The sequence below is a fragment of the Aotus nancymaae genome, unplaced genomic scaffold (assembly GCF_030222135.1).
Source record: "Aotus nancymaae isolate 86718 unplaced genomic scaffold, 86718_ANA_hifiasm-v0.15.2.pri h1tg000007l, whole genome shotgun sequence".
In the NCBI taxonomy this organism is placed as follows: Eukaryota; Metazoa; Chordata; class Mammalia; order Primates; family Aotidae; genus Aotus; species Aotus nancymaae.
In genome coordinates, this window is record NW_026988418.1 from 17,739,901 (window position 1) to 17,754,954 (window position 15,054).

The window sequence follows — 15,054 nt, forward strand, 5'->3', positions numbered from 1 at the left end:
ACGTCCTGGCAGTGCTAGGCCCCGTGGGGGGAAGACAAAAGACACGAAAGATGGCGCCTGCTGCTCAAGAGAAGCAGGTGATCTAGCAGGGCAGACGAGACAGACACGTGAAACAATTAGTGAACAAGATAACTGCCAGGCTAGTGGTATTATATCCTGATATAATAAAGAACACGCTGTACAACACAATTAGAGACAAGAGCCAGGCACACTGCACTAATTACACAGCACAAAGGGTGAGCTCACGGGAGCCATGGGGTGCTGGTGCTGCCACAGAAAGCTCTGGAGGCCAAGAAACCAGAGGTGAGCTTGGGGTGGGGGGACTCTGCCATGCCGTCTGTCCTGACTGCTCTCTCCACCTCGGTGCTCCTGCTACCCGGTCCCTGTGCTAGATGATCCCTTCTGACACTTCTGACACCTCGCTGCCCTTGTTCGGGCAGTTTGTTATTGACCTCCTAGACAGTCAGCCCAGGGGGCAGGGGGCAGGCCCTGGCACCAAGCCAGCCCCTGGCTCATTACTTCAACATAGACAATTGCCCCCATTTCCCCTCACTGTGTGCTGGACTCTGCTCAGCCCTTCCTTGCACTCATCCTGGTCAATCCTGACAACAACCCTAGGAGGTGCGAATAGTAAGTTCAGAGGAGGAAGCCATCCACCCAAGGCCACGATGCCCATAAACAGCAGTCAAGACGCTGCATTAAACAGGTCCCCATGCTACAAATCTCATGCTCTTAAATCTTTAGCCCACACACTACAAGCAGCTACCGAGCACTTCAAATGCGGGTGGTTCAAACAGAGATGCACCGTAAGCACAAACTATGTATCAGATTGCAAAGACAGTTTGGGGAAAAAATATAAAAGACATCATTAGTAATCTTTATACTGATGACATCTTACAGTGCTATTTTGGATATATTCAGTCATAATTAAAGTATACTATTAAAACTAATTTTTCCTATTTCTTTTTACTTTGTTTTGTGGCTACAAGGACCTCTGAAATAACCTGCCCAGCCCTCAATTCGTTTCTACCAGACAGTGCTGCTCCACACAGCAGTACCTCACGTGTTTGCAGAACGAGCCATGGGTAGGATAGAGAGAGAGGAAGAGAGGATGGAGAAGATGGCACATGTCAAGTTTCAGACAAGGGGAAACTTGAACCAAGGGGTAGCAAAGGGGGCACTCCTGAGCCTGTGCAGGATGGAGGAGCCATGATGAGTTCTGAACATAACTGGGGAGCACTTGGTCGGGCGTGTTGGAACCAAACGACAGAAGATGAGGACAGCAGGGCAGGGCTCTGACCTGGAGTTTTTGGCAAGGCTATTTACCATGCTGAAAAGGGAGCTGGGAATGATGCCTCTATGGGACAACAGTGGCCTGGAACCAGTCACCTAGCTAGTGTCCTTCCAGAACATGACAACGATGCCTCAATTTCCTAAGTTAAAGAGCTCTGGCGGAGGGTTCTCCTCCAAGCACCAGGGCACCAGAACATCTTCCGGGCACAGGGCTAGTTGCACATAGCAAGAGTGAAGGGGCTCCCTAGGAAAGAGAAGCCAGGGGAGGCCGAGTAGGGACTTGTAGGTGACAGTGGGAAAAGGACACAGCAGGATGGAGTGTGTGGAGGGACAGGTAACTCTGGCAGAAGGTCCAGCCTGCAGACGCTGCATGGGGAGCAGGCAGTGAAGGGCAGCCGCACGTAGAGGAGGAAGAGCACAGTCCAGCAGGGTCACTGGAGCCAAACCCCAGGCCATTCTGCTAGACAGGGAACACAGCTGGTACAAGGCTAGCCCTGAGTTCGTGGATGCTATCAGACAACAGACAGGTGCCTGCCTCACCAGTGGAAACCAACTAGGGCCTTGTCAAAAGCCTCTCAGCCATCCTCTGCTGAGATGAGTTGGCCTACCCAGGGTGGCTGCAGAGAAGGCAATCACAGATAAACACCTTCACAGAACCTGGAAGAACACTACCCCTACCGACACTATGAGGGAGCGAGGATGCGCGGGACCTGGTGTGGCTCTTAATGGAGCACACGCACTCCACCAGCGTGGCCGAGACCATCCTCCACGCCCACCGAGATTTGCCATAACCAGAGAAAAGGCCAAGCAGAGATCATGTATGCCTGGCGGGAGGCGTGGCGTGGGAGGCCAGGCCAAGGGTAACTAACTTCAGCTTTGCCATTGCTAGCTGAGCAACTCTGGGCTCTTTCTTAACTTAGTAAGACGGAAACCGCCACCCTTTACCGCTGAGGGCCTGTATGAGGAATAACGACATTCAGTAACTGTGAGTTTTCCAGCACAGATCCAGGACCTGCCCTTCCCAGTATCACTGGTCCTCCAAATGCCTCCCTCCCCTCTTCATAGCACCTGCCTAGCACACCAGCCAGCACATGGTAAGGGTTCAATAAATAGCACATTTTCTATTACGAGACATCACAGCTGAGGAAATACCAACTTAGATCCATCTCTGGCTGGAGTTGGAGTTCAGGACAGCAGAAAGTTAACCTAACTGAGCCATCACAGAGCCAGGGAACATTTTCAAAATGGAAGAAAGTTTCAGGCTCCAGGCCATCAGCTTCTTTTGCCAGTCTGGGCAAATGGGAGCCATGGAGAAGAAGCCAGGGGACTTGAGTTTGGATGTCATTATTTATTTATTTTTCTTTAAAAAAAAATAATAATAATAACATGAGGTCTCAATATGTTGCCCAGGCTGGTCTTGAACTTCTGAGCTCAAGTGATCCTCCCTCCTTGTCATCCCAAAGTGCTAGGATTACAGGCATGAGCCACTGCACCCGGCTGAGTTCAAATTTATTATAAAAGATGCACCACAGGCGGAAAGAGACTCTCACTTGGACTTGAGGCTCAAAGATGGTCACTATTATCTGGCTCTCTGTCTAGCAGGCTTCTCTCCCTGCTGTCAGTTTCACCCCAAGCCCAGTCACTCGTATCTGCAAGCTGTTTTCCTATGATACTGTCTTCTACTATGATACCCTTCCACCAATCCTCATTTGTGAAAGTACTACCAACTTTCAGGGTCCTGGGGAAATGCCACATTCCTCAGTAGCCCTTCTCAGACTTCCCCCAGTTGAAGGTACTCAATCCCCCAACTCCTTGCACACTTCTAGCCAGACTGGCAGCTCCTGTGTTCATTTCTTATTCTTCCTCCTGGACTATATAAGCACCCCTACAGCCCCGTATCCTCCAGGACCCAGTCTTGCCTGCAGAGAACCCACCACTTCCCTCCCAAGGAGTGAGTGGATATTACACACTTGCTCAGTGAAAGAACGAGAGGAATATGATAATGCACACCTTGGTGCGATAAGCCCCGGGGTTGGTGTCAGCCATGTGTCAAAGAGCATATCCACTGGAGAACAGGGGACAGCTACAAGTCCAAACGGGCGTAGAGTTTCAGTCCAGGACACCAGGCTCATTACTAGCAAAGACTGAGTTATCTGAAACCAGACTGTGCAACAGAAGTCAAAACCCAGCCATACTGCAGCCTCTTCTGAGGCCATCTTCACCTCTTCACTCAGTCATACCTTGACTGAGTGGGAAAGCTGCTAGCTGGGTACACCGGGGCCAGGACCCTGACATTTCTTAGAAGCTGTCACTGGTATTATCATTAGAAAGAAGATAATAGTAAACAGCTTTTGGTATTTCTGTGTGTCGAGCGCTTTATGTGATTGCCTCTCTTTATACCAACCCTAAGATATAAATATAAAAATCACATCACAGGCCAGGTCTAGTAGCACACACCTGTAATTCCAGGAGTTCAAAACGAACCTGGGCAACAGAGCGAGACCTGGTCTCCGCAATTAAAATATATATATTAAAGACAGGGTTTCACCATGTTGGTCAGCTTGGTCTTGAACTCCCGACCTAAGGTGATCCGCCCACCTTGGCCTCCAAAGTGCTTGGATTACAGGCATGAGCTACCACACCCGGCCTAAAAATAAATTTTTTAATAAAAAAAAAACTTCACAGAGCAGGAAACTGAGGCTAGACTGCCAAAAGTCACTTAGAGGCAGAGGGCAGAGGCAGCATACTGACACTGGGCTGCTCCTACAACAGCTTTCCACCAGGACCCTCCAACTACTACTTACCTTGACTTTCAGCCCTGAGATTCTACAGGCCAAACTATGAAGACTCAAGCAGCATTCCAGCTGTTCCCTGCCCACTGCCTCCAGGAGGAAGGCCAGGCCTCAATAGGTCACCTAAGCCCTACTACCTGGGCACCCTACACTCCCATTACTCCGTCAGACTGTTCTCCCTCTACTTCTTCTGCCTTCTAGACCTAGAGCTCAGGGGCCTAGGATCTCCTCTGAAGGAACCAGCTCCCCCAGTTATGGCAACGCCCCCACTATGGTCCCATCATCTTACATTATAGTCCTCCAGCAAACACCCGCTCTACTCTCTACTTCGGAAACAGCTCCAGGTCACCTTCTCTGTCAACTTTTGCACCCACTCCCATGCACCTCCTGGCCGACAGAGAACCAACCTCTCCCTGTCTCCCCTAGCCCAGGCCAGGACTTATGCTGCTCTGGGCCCAGCACAGAACCTAAACTGCCTTACGCTGTGTTTAACATTTTCTCTGGCTCTACCCAACATGGGCTCCTTGAGGGCAGGGAACCTGTCTTGATTTATCTTCATATCACTGTCAGAGGTGAACCAAAGCAACTCCAACTTGAATAGGAGCTGGGTAAAATGAGGCTGAAACCTACTGGGCTGCATTCCCAGACAGTTAAGGCATTCTAAGTCACAAGATGAGATAAGAGGTCAGCACAAAACACAGGTCATAAAGACCTTGCTGATAAACCACCAGCCAAAAACCCACCAAAACCAAGATGGTGACATCACTGCTATAGTCCCACCTGTACCATGACAGTTTACAAATGCCATGGCAACATCAGGAAGTTACCCTATGTGGTCTAAAAAGGGGAGGCATGAATAATCCACCCCTTACTTAGCATATCATCAAGAAATAACCATAAATATAGGCAACCAGCAGCCCTCAGGGCTGCTCTGTCTATAGCGTAGCCACTCTTCAATTCCTCTACTTTCTTAATAAACTTGCTTTCACTTTGCACTGAGGACTCACTCTGAATTCTTTCTTGTGCAAGATCCAAGCACCCTCTCTTGGGGTCTGGATTGAGACCCTTTTCCTGTAACATTCCCAGTGCTTGTAGAATACATTAAGTCATTTTTTTTTTTAATAGAAATGGGGTTTCTCCATGTTGGTCAGGCTGGTCTCGAACTCCCGACCTCAGGTGATCCACCCGCCTGAGCCTCCCAAAGTACTGGGATTACAAACGTGAGCAACCTTGCCCGGCCTAAGTCATGTTTTAAAGCACAACTTCCCCTGAAACAACCCCAAGCCCCTCACCAGAGATGCTCTTCAGTAATTAAAATAACAAAGAAGAGACTGGGCATGGCAGCTGACAACAGTAGTCCCAGCACTTTGGGAGGCCGAGGCAGGCAGATCACTTGAGGTCAGGAGGACTTCGAGACCAGCCTGGTCAACATGGTGAAACCTCATCTCTACTAAAAATACAAAAATTAGCCGGGCGTGGTGGCACACACCTGTAATCCCAGCTACACAGGAGGCTGAGGCAGGAGAATCACTTGAACCGAGAAGGTGGAGGTTGCAGTGAGCTGAGATCGTGCCACTGCACTTCAGCCTGGGTGACAGAGTAAGACTTACTTTCAAAAAAATAAAAAGAAGAAGAATAGGATAAGCCATTGATCACCAAGGAAAGCAGGGATTTTTCCAAGATCAGCTCTGAAAACTAAGACCCTTTTAAGAATACCTGAGATTCAAATCAGTGACTCCCATCTCCCCTACAAAAAAACAATACCCAAGAACAAGGCGATCTTTGCAGGTGGCTTGCAAAGGAAAAATCTCACTGGATTGGAATGATTAGGGATAGGAGACGAAGAGCTGGTCTAACGTAACGTTGCAACAAAATCCTAACGCTCTTCTGATGAACTGGGGCTTATGTGCATACAGCTTTAGTGACTAAACACAGGTCATTTGTCACTGGCGTGTCCCATGCGGGTAAGCAAACAGAACACACTCACTGCAGGCAGTTTAAGATTATCAAGCAGGTTTTGCAAGCTTCCCACATCTTATTAACACCACTCATTTGCTTGGCAAACCTGCCCTCTGGTCTTGGCCTGAAGGAGTGAGGCATGAACCCTGGCCTGAGGCAAGTTATAAATTTCTATCAGACCCCATCAAACTGAGCCGCCCCCAAATCACACCAAGTTTTCCAAGTAGCCTAATGAGAGCTGATGAGGCTGAGTTGAGCCAGTCCAAGTTGACACTGGCGAGTGAAGTCTTCGCCAAGCTGCAGTAACAGGATAACCAAGACAACATCGGCATCCCTTCTCTGCGCAGCAAAGGGAAATGAAGCTGGTTCTCAAACAGCCAGCCTTGCTTTGGACTGATATCTAGGGAAACATTCCCCTTAGGATTCAAGGCAGACTGCACTGTGAGAAATCATTTGTCCTTTGCACACAGTCAATGGGCTTAGACAACGCCAGGCCGTCAGAAAGTTGGCTTCTGTGCCACTCACTTGCTCCTGACACCACTCGGTAACTCAAAGACCCTGGAGTGGTCCTGATAAATCCCTAACTCCCCAATTGCCCTGTACTCAGAAATAACCAAAAGCTTTAGCTGCTGCCAAAAAAGGGAAAAGAAAGAAAACCCCAGGAACACACCAAATCCATGTCCAACTCCTTTGCCCCTTGGAACAAAACCCATTGCAGGCGCACACAAAGCCGGGGAAGGCAGGACAAAGGAGAGGCCAGGTCACACTCGACAAGGCGCTTTCTTGTCGTTTCCAAAACAGAACTGTCCTCTATTAAAATGCTCTTGTTGCTCGGATGTTGATGCGATGTTGGTGCGGGGAAGGGGTGGGGGAGCACAAATCTCAAAACAAAAGGCGAGACACAGCGTGCAGGGAAGCCCGGGCAGGCTCCTTCTCCCTGTGCACTTCCAAGCCTTTGAATGCCTGCAGATCTCAGTCCAGAGCTGGCAGCTGTCTGTTATTATCCCAGCAACTCCAAGGGCCCCAGCACCAGGGAGCGTGTCCCAAGCAGGTGAACACCATCTGCCCGGCTGACAAGATGCCCGTCGTAGTGCCTGCTGCTGCCAACAGGCCGTGTGGACCTCCGGGAGGCGCAGCCAACCTCCCCACCCTCTCTGGGATGATTCTTCAACTCTCAGCCAGGCTTTCTTCTCTCTCCCCGGGGGCCGCAGGCTCAGTCACTACCTAGCATTTATCATTGGAGGAGAGCTCTTTTAAAAAACACCTGGTCACCTTTCATCGCAATTTCTAAAGGCATTGAGAGCATGGCTGGGGCGGGCTGGGGGGAAATGCAGAGCTAGGTACACACCTTCCCAGGGGTTAATTTTAAGAAGGGTTTTTTAAATTCCCAGGGGTTAATTTTAAGAAGGGTTTTTAATTGATCTACAAAGAGAAGAAAGTTTTCTACCCGTCTTTTAAAAAGCACTCCCTGCATTAGCTAAACCATTCCCAACACACCCCAACCCATTTCCTACCTCCCCCACCCTCACAGTTTTAATTGGGGTAAGTGGCTCCCTGATGCAATCTGCAAAGCACCAGCCCAGACCAGGGCAAGAGCTAAGTGGAAAAGTGGGGCTGGGTGGGTGGGCCTAGAGAGTTCCAATGTTGCACTTCCATTGCTGGGAAAAGAGGGGCCTCCCCTCACCACTATTTTACAGATTCAAGTACAGTATTTCCACTTGCTGGTCTTTCAAACAACTGAAATACCTACACCACCTTCAAGGGTGGGGGGAGAACCACCCCCACTTTATTCGGGGAGGGAGCTGAGCTGACTCACCGGGAGCACGCAGATTGGCAGTGGAGAGCACGCAAGCCCGCCCGCCCGCCCGCCCGCCCGCCTGCCTGCCCGCCTGCCCGCCTGCCCGCCTGCCTTCGGGTCTGGGTCTCCGTGGGGGCTGACGTCACCTGGAAGGACCACAGGTCCCCACCCGCAATCTCTCTAGGGCTCTTGGGCAACAAGAAATCTGTGGCTTGATATCTTCCAAACCACACATGGTTGGGTCTATTTTACCGACCCTAATCGATGGCTGACTTCTTCCTCCGCTGCTGACCAGGGCCAATTCTTTGATGGGAAAACAAGGTGGGGACGTCATGGGGAGAAAACCGGCCATCCCAGAAGGGGGCAGCAGAGTTAAGGTCTGGCGCTGGGCAGCCTCTAGGCTCAAGATGGAAATCCACCACCAGCCTAGAGTGAAGACAAGGGTCCTCCCAGGCTTAACGTGCCAACTCCTAAGAACACCATAGGAAGGGCTGAGTCAGAGTGTTCCCTGCTTCGGAACAGAAGCCAAGGAGGAGAGAGGCAGCACTGAGGGGTTCTGTCAGGTCAAAGCAGGTCCAAGCCCTAGTGGGCCACCAGGCCCTGGGCAAAGTTTCCAGGCAAAGTGAAGACAATCACCCTCCCAGCCAGACTTGCAGGACCTGTTGTGAGGCTCATCAAGGACAGTGGAGGTAAAAGGGCTCCTTTAATAGTTTACTATTAAAGGACCTAACCCACAAAATGTCAAAATCTAGGCAATCTCGCCTGCCTCATGGGTCCCGTTGGGAACACATGAGCTAGCCCCACAGCCCACAAGGGTAAGACACGGCCACAGCATCACCACTGTCACTCAGCTGGGTGGCAGGCTCTAGAGGGCAGCCTGACCACACTGAGCAGCAGCCCTCCTGTCCCAACCTGCCCCTGTTCCGAGTCAGAGGCTCCAACTTCTAAGGTTTCTGGCTGGAGAACAAGCCAAATCATCATCACTATAAAAAAGCAAGGGGCTGGACACGGTGGCTCACGCCTGTAATCCCAGCACTTTGGGAGGCTGAGGCGGGTGGATCACGAGGTCAAGAGATCTAGACCATCCTGGTCAACATGGTGAAACCCCGTCTGTACTAAAAATACAAAAAATTAGCTGGGCACAGTGGCGTGTGCCTGTAATCCCAGCTACTCAGGAGGCTGAGGCAGGAGAATTGCCTGAACCCAGGAGGCGGAGGTTGCAGTGAGCCAAGATCGCGCCATTGCAATCCAGCCTGAGTAACAAGAGCGAAACTCCGTCTCAAAAAAAAAGCAAGAAGGTGGCATGTAGAAATAGTCCTTGTATGACTCTACCCAAAGCAAGCTCTGTGTTGTTCCCCAGGGCCACAATTCCAGGGACTCCTTGACATCTACAGCAGCCAGCGCTCCTGCCCTGTGCACCCACAGCTGGGGAGGCTCTCAGACAGATCCATCTTAGCCTAAACCCAACTCTGCCTCTCTCCAGCATCCACTGGCTGATTTGCCTCCACAGAAAAGGGGCTCCAGCACATAGTACCAGGTCAGAGCTCTGTAGTATTTCAAAGGAAAGTCTTGCTGGGGGCAAGTGGTCAGAGACGGCTTCCTTTAGCAAGGAGGGTGCAGCTGGGGATGTGTGCTAAAGAATATGCAGCGGCTAGGCACAGCGGCTCACGCCTGTAATCCCAGTGCTTTGGGAGGTTGGCGGGGGTGGTCAGTGGAGGTCAGGAGTTTGAGGTTACAGTGAGCTATGGACTGTGCGACTGCACTCCAGCCTAGGTGACAGATGACAGGAAGATACTGTCACTTTAAAAAAAAAAAAAGGGCCGGGCACCCTAGCTCACATCTGTAATCCCAGCACTTTGGGATTACAGGTGTGAGGGGAGGCTGAGGTGGGTGGATCACCTCAGGGTCAGGAGTTTGAGACCAGTCTGGCCAACACGGCAAAACCCCATCTCTATTAAAAACACAAAAAATTAGCCAGGTGTGGTGGCAAGTGCCTGTAATCTCAGCTACTTGAGAGGCTGAGGCAGAAGAACTGCTTGAACCCAGGAGACAGAGGTTGCAGTAAGCCAAGATCATGCCACTGCACTCCAGCCTGGGCAACAGAGCTGGACTCTGTCTCAAAAAAAAAAAAAAAAAAAAAAGTTGCAAAGTATAAAAAAGAAAAGAAAAAAAAACGCAGGATTTCATGGAGGACCAGAGAATATGTCCTGTTCACTCCTTCCTTCACAGCCTCTACTATGGGCCCAAAGGAAAGAGATGGCCCCTCTCCATATCCTTAAGGCTGCCCCATTCTGATATTACAAGTCCTAGTCCAGTGTTCAGACCAGACCACCACAGCTATGTCAAGGGGCTACCAGGTCTCACAAGCTCGAATCCCTCCTGGGAGGCAGAGCCCATGGCACAGCACCACACTGAAGCCCTTGGGTGTCTCTTCCCTCTGAGCTCCCACTCCAGTGGGGGTTGATCGGTCCAGCTTCCTGGAAATGTCTCTTATACTTTGAATCCACTTCAGAAAGGCAGGCCCAGGCGGGAGGCCGGGAGGGGCTGGGATGGGAAGGAACATCCTGTCTGCATCAGAGCAGGGGAGGTGGCCCTGAGCCTGCCCACGTGTGCCTGGAGCTTTTTTTTTTTTTTCATTGAGCAGGAAGTGTTCATTCGACTGACAAACAAGCATCTGGGGTCGTGCTAGGGTTAGGGCGGTAGAGCCGGCCTCTGATTTGTAGAAGTGAAAGATCCAAGACAATGGGTATACAACAGTGGAGAAATCAGCTCCAGATGCAGGCCACAGCCAACTACCCAGGGACCAATCAGGGTAATCAATCCTGTTGATATGTTTGTTCTCAAAAGAAGAACCTGGGGGAGGGGACTGCAGCCTCTGTCTCCCCAGACAATGGAAGGCAGCTGGGACCCTTCTTTCTGATACAGTCTGGGGGTCCTGCTTTCTCTTCTGTCTCAGGGCTTCCCTGTTCCTCAGCCAGGAACCAGGGGGCTCATACCAAAGCTATGTGCCTGAGCTATTTTTTTCCTTTTTAAAGAGCTGGGGTTTCACTGTTGCCCAGGCTGTGTTCAAACTCCTGGGCTCAAACAATCTTCCCACTTCAGCCTCCCGAGTAGCTATGCCTGTGCTTTCTGACATCAAAAGTCAAGTACTCTGGGGTCAATGCCCAAGGTCTCTCACAAAAGCATGGAGGCCTGGAGTGTTTCTGACCTGCAGCCACAGGCTGCCCGTGCAGTGCTAGTAAGCAGATGCTACTTGGAGTCAAGATGGCTAAGCTTTCTCAAACATTAGGGCACCTGGTAAGGAAGGAGACTAGGATTTTCACCGTTTTTTTGAGATGGAGTCTTACTCTGTCGCCCAGGCTGTAGTGCAGTGGCGCAATCTCAGCTCACTACAACCTCCACCTCCCAGGTTCAAGCGATTCTTCTGCCTCAGCCTCCCAAGTAGTTGGGATTGGAATTACAAGCGCCCGGCACCACACCCGGCTAATTTTTGTATTTTTAGTAGAGATGGGGTTTCACCACGTTGGCCAGGCTGGTCTCGAACTCCTGACATCAGGTGATCCACCCGCCTCAGCCTCCCAAAGTGCTGGGATTACAGTCATGAGACACCGTACCTGGTTGGATTTTCACTTTTCAGATTTAAGAGGTATCAGAGTGGCTGAGATGGAAAATGGGAGCCAGCAGAGAGGGGCTTAGCCAAACAGCTACTAAGGGGCAGAGTTGGGGCCAGTGCCCAAGGCATAACCTACACCTAGTCTCCAAGGGGAGAAAGGATTACCTGATTATCTGGCAGGGGTGGGGGAGGAAGACCCCCTACTGACAAGCCACACCAACCAAGTGCATGCAGCGACACATTCAAATAAGCAGTTCTGAGGACCTACCATGTGGCGCAAACTCCACAGTGGGAAGCAACAAGGACAAAGGACTACCCCACTTCACAGAGCTGTGAGATCCAGAAGAAGGGCACAGCAACCCTTCTATTCACACATGTCACCAGAGGCTGTGGCCTGAAGTGCCTATACCTGCTACTTCAGTTTCACCAACATTGGTGGGGACAGCAGGGACTCCCTACCTGGCACTCAAAAATAAGGCCTCGACACTTTCGTTAAAAAGATTTGTGAAATAGACTGTTAAATGGATGAGCAGTAAGTTGGGTCTGATGCCTTGAACACTGCTTCCCTAGACAAAGATTCTATGAACTTAAATATTTCCTTAGATCCTGCCTAAAAGGGACCTCAAAGGGCTCTTAAGGAAAAGAGTTGTTCTTTTTGTGGAACTGGTCTCACCAGAACTGGAGAGGGAGCTGCCTAGTTAGACAGTGAGCACCCGGTCAACTGGCAGTGTCCCAGCAGAGGAGGTGAATGAGGCTTCCAGTGTCCCCTCCCAGTATGAAGTCAAAGTCACCTGGGTACAGGCACTGGACAGGGAGGGGATACTTGTTGACCTGTCCAACCTTCTTTGATAAGCAGGAAAGGGGGAAGGGAGCTGAAAATCCTAAGAACAAAAGAACGGCAGAGCTTGTCACTCGGCCCTGATCATCCATGGCACCCTATCCAGCCATCTGTCACAGCATATAGAAATTCCCTGCGTGTGATTCTGTCTGCCTGGAGAGACTGCTGGCTCTTATCCATCTCCCTATCCCCACTGAGCTCGGTGCCCAGGAGGCCCCCATAAACATTACTGAACAAAATGTTGAATCAAGGCTACTACCGGAGCCTCCTTGTACAGAGCAAGCACTGGCTGTACCCATTCCTCAAGGTCAAGGCTCTCTGGGCCACATAACTCTCTCTCCTTAACTTGTGAGAGCGACTTCAGCTCCTGCAGCACACAGCAGCACAAAACCATGCCTGGTCTACCTCTGTTTCTAGCCGCCGCCTGTCCCTCTTCTCTCTTACATAGCTCCAAGTCCCTGGCAGTCAAGGAAAAGAAAGAACTCACTGCACACCACTTGGTACTAGACGAGGCATATAGCAGTTGGACTTGGTGTTTAGTACAGAAAGTAGAAAAGTCAGAGTTACAACATTTTTCATCTAGAGCAAGCAACAAGAGATTCCTCAATGTTTAATAACCTCCAGTACAAGTAAAAAAGTAGTCAGAGTACCCATTTATCTATTGCTAGCATCGGTATAAACTGAGACAACTTTAAAAAACAAAACAAAAGGGTCTTGCTCTGTTACCCAGGTTGGGGTACAGTAATGTGATCTTTGCCTTTTATTTTTATTTTTCTAGAGACAGGGTCTATTCTGTCACCCAGGCTGGAGTGCAGTTCCACAACCATGGCTTACTGTAGCCTCAAACCCCCAGGCTCAAGCAATCCTCCTGCCTCTGCCTCCCGAGTAGCTGTGACTACAGGCTCACACTACTACGCCCAGCTAATTTTTTTCCTTTGGTAGAGAAAGGATCTTGGCATGTTGCCCAGGCTGGTCTCAGTCTCCTAGTCTCAAGGAACCTCCTGCCTCAGCCTCCCAAAGTACTGGGATTACAGGCATGAGACATTGCACCTGGCCAAGACAACCCTCCCAAAAATAATTTGGCAAAGGATTCAAAGGTCTTAGCAGGAGGGTCTATATTTTCTGACCTAGTAATTTCACTTCTGGGAATTTATTCTAAGAAAAATGGTCTTCGTCCGTTCCTGCTGCTATAAGAAAACACTTTCGACTGGGTAATTTATAAACAATAGAAATGTATTGCTCACAGTTCCAGAGCTGGGAAGTCTGAGATCAAGGCACTAGCAAATTTGGTGTCTGGTGAGGGCTTGAGCTCGGCTTCAAAAATGGTACATTCTTGCTGTATCCTCACACAGCACCCCTTCAGCCTCCTTTAGGAGGGCACTCACCCCATTCATGAGGATGGAGCCCTCATGACTTAATCACTCCCCCAAACCACCTCAACATTTAGATCACAACAAAAATCATGCACAAAGACAGACAAAGATGTTCACTGCAGTGTTAGGTACAATGGCAGAGTGGGGAGGTGGAGGACAGGAAGGAATCGCCAATTAAGGGAATGATTCAATAAAATCTACGTGGCCATTAAACTGAAATGATAATAAACATGTTTATCAAACGTAAATGCATCGGACAAGCATGGTGACTCAAACCTGTAGTCTCAGCACTTTGGAGGCTGAAGCGGGCAGATCGCTTGAGCCCAGGAGTTTGAGACCAGTCTGGGCAACATAGCGAAACCTTGTCTCTACAAAAAAAACACAAAAATGAACTGGGTGTGGTGGCAGGCACTTGTGGTCCCAGCTACTGGGGAGGCTAAGGTGGGAGGATGGCGTGAGCCCAAGAGGCAGAGGTTGCAGTGATCAGAGGTTGTGCTACTGCACTGCAGCTTGGGTGATAGAGTGAGACTCTGTCTCAAAAAAAAAAAAAAAAAAAAAAAGGCAGCATCCTAATTTGATAAACATGTTTATCAAACGAAAAAGCATCAAACCACAAAAAAATGTGTAGGCCTGGGCAGCCTTTGTCCAAGTCTAGAAGTCTTGCTAGGATAATAGTGAATGTTTTCCTTTCACTTTCCAAAATGTGTCTCAAGTTGTCTACAAGAGATGGGGTGTCGTACTCAAGGAGGGAAGGCAGCGAGGTCCTGTCTCCATCCTCTCTCTGAGCCATCGACCTCATCTCCAGGCCTGGGATGGTGAAGAAAGGTGAGGGAAGACTTTGAACCAAGGCAAATGAACACGGTTCCAGGCAGTGTTCACAGGACACCTCCAAGGTTGACATTTAACCAACAGGAACTTTCTGGAAGTATTTCAATACCCTCCAAAAAACCAAACCAGGCAGACAGGTTTTATATATGTAATGTGCATGTGCATACAGAGAGCCATAATTTTCAATAGAGAGAGACAGCTATACCATTCCGTTCCCTAACTGCAGCAGTGGCCAACTTTCTACCCCAACCAGCCATCTGGGGCTCAAAGGGAAGGTGTCAGATTGATCACCAGGGTAGGATTAAATTTTTTTTCTTCTTAAATCTCCTTAACTGAGAAAGCAGCTTGAGCCAATTCTGCTTTCCTCACAGACACCAAAACACCAAGCTATAGTTACACCAGTTCATCTTCACACCCCAGAGTTTAGGGGGCTGGGGAAGGATAAAGCTTTCCAAGCAGCTCTCTGTCGAGTCTCACCTCCTGGTGGAGGAGCTGGAAGCACAGGCTGGAAGGAAGAGGGCTGCCAGGAGAGGAATGTGTCCGCAGCCTTCTCTCCCAGG

General features: G+C 49.9%; 1 protein-coding gene across 11 annotated transcripts in view; it reads right to left on the reverse strand.

The window, feature by feature from the left end:
- The window catches only part of SSBP3 (single stranded DNA binding protein 3), a 182,282-nt gene that overhangs the window by 73,215 nt on the left and 94,013 nt on the right, over positions 1-15,054 (reverse strand). The window lies entirely within an intron of this gene.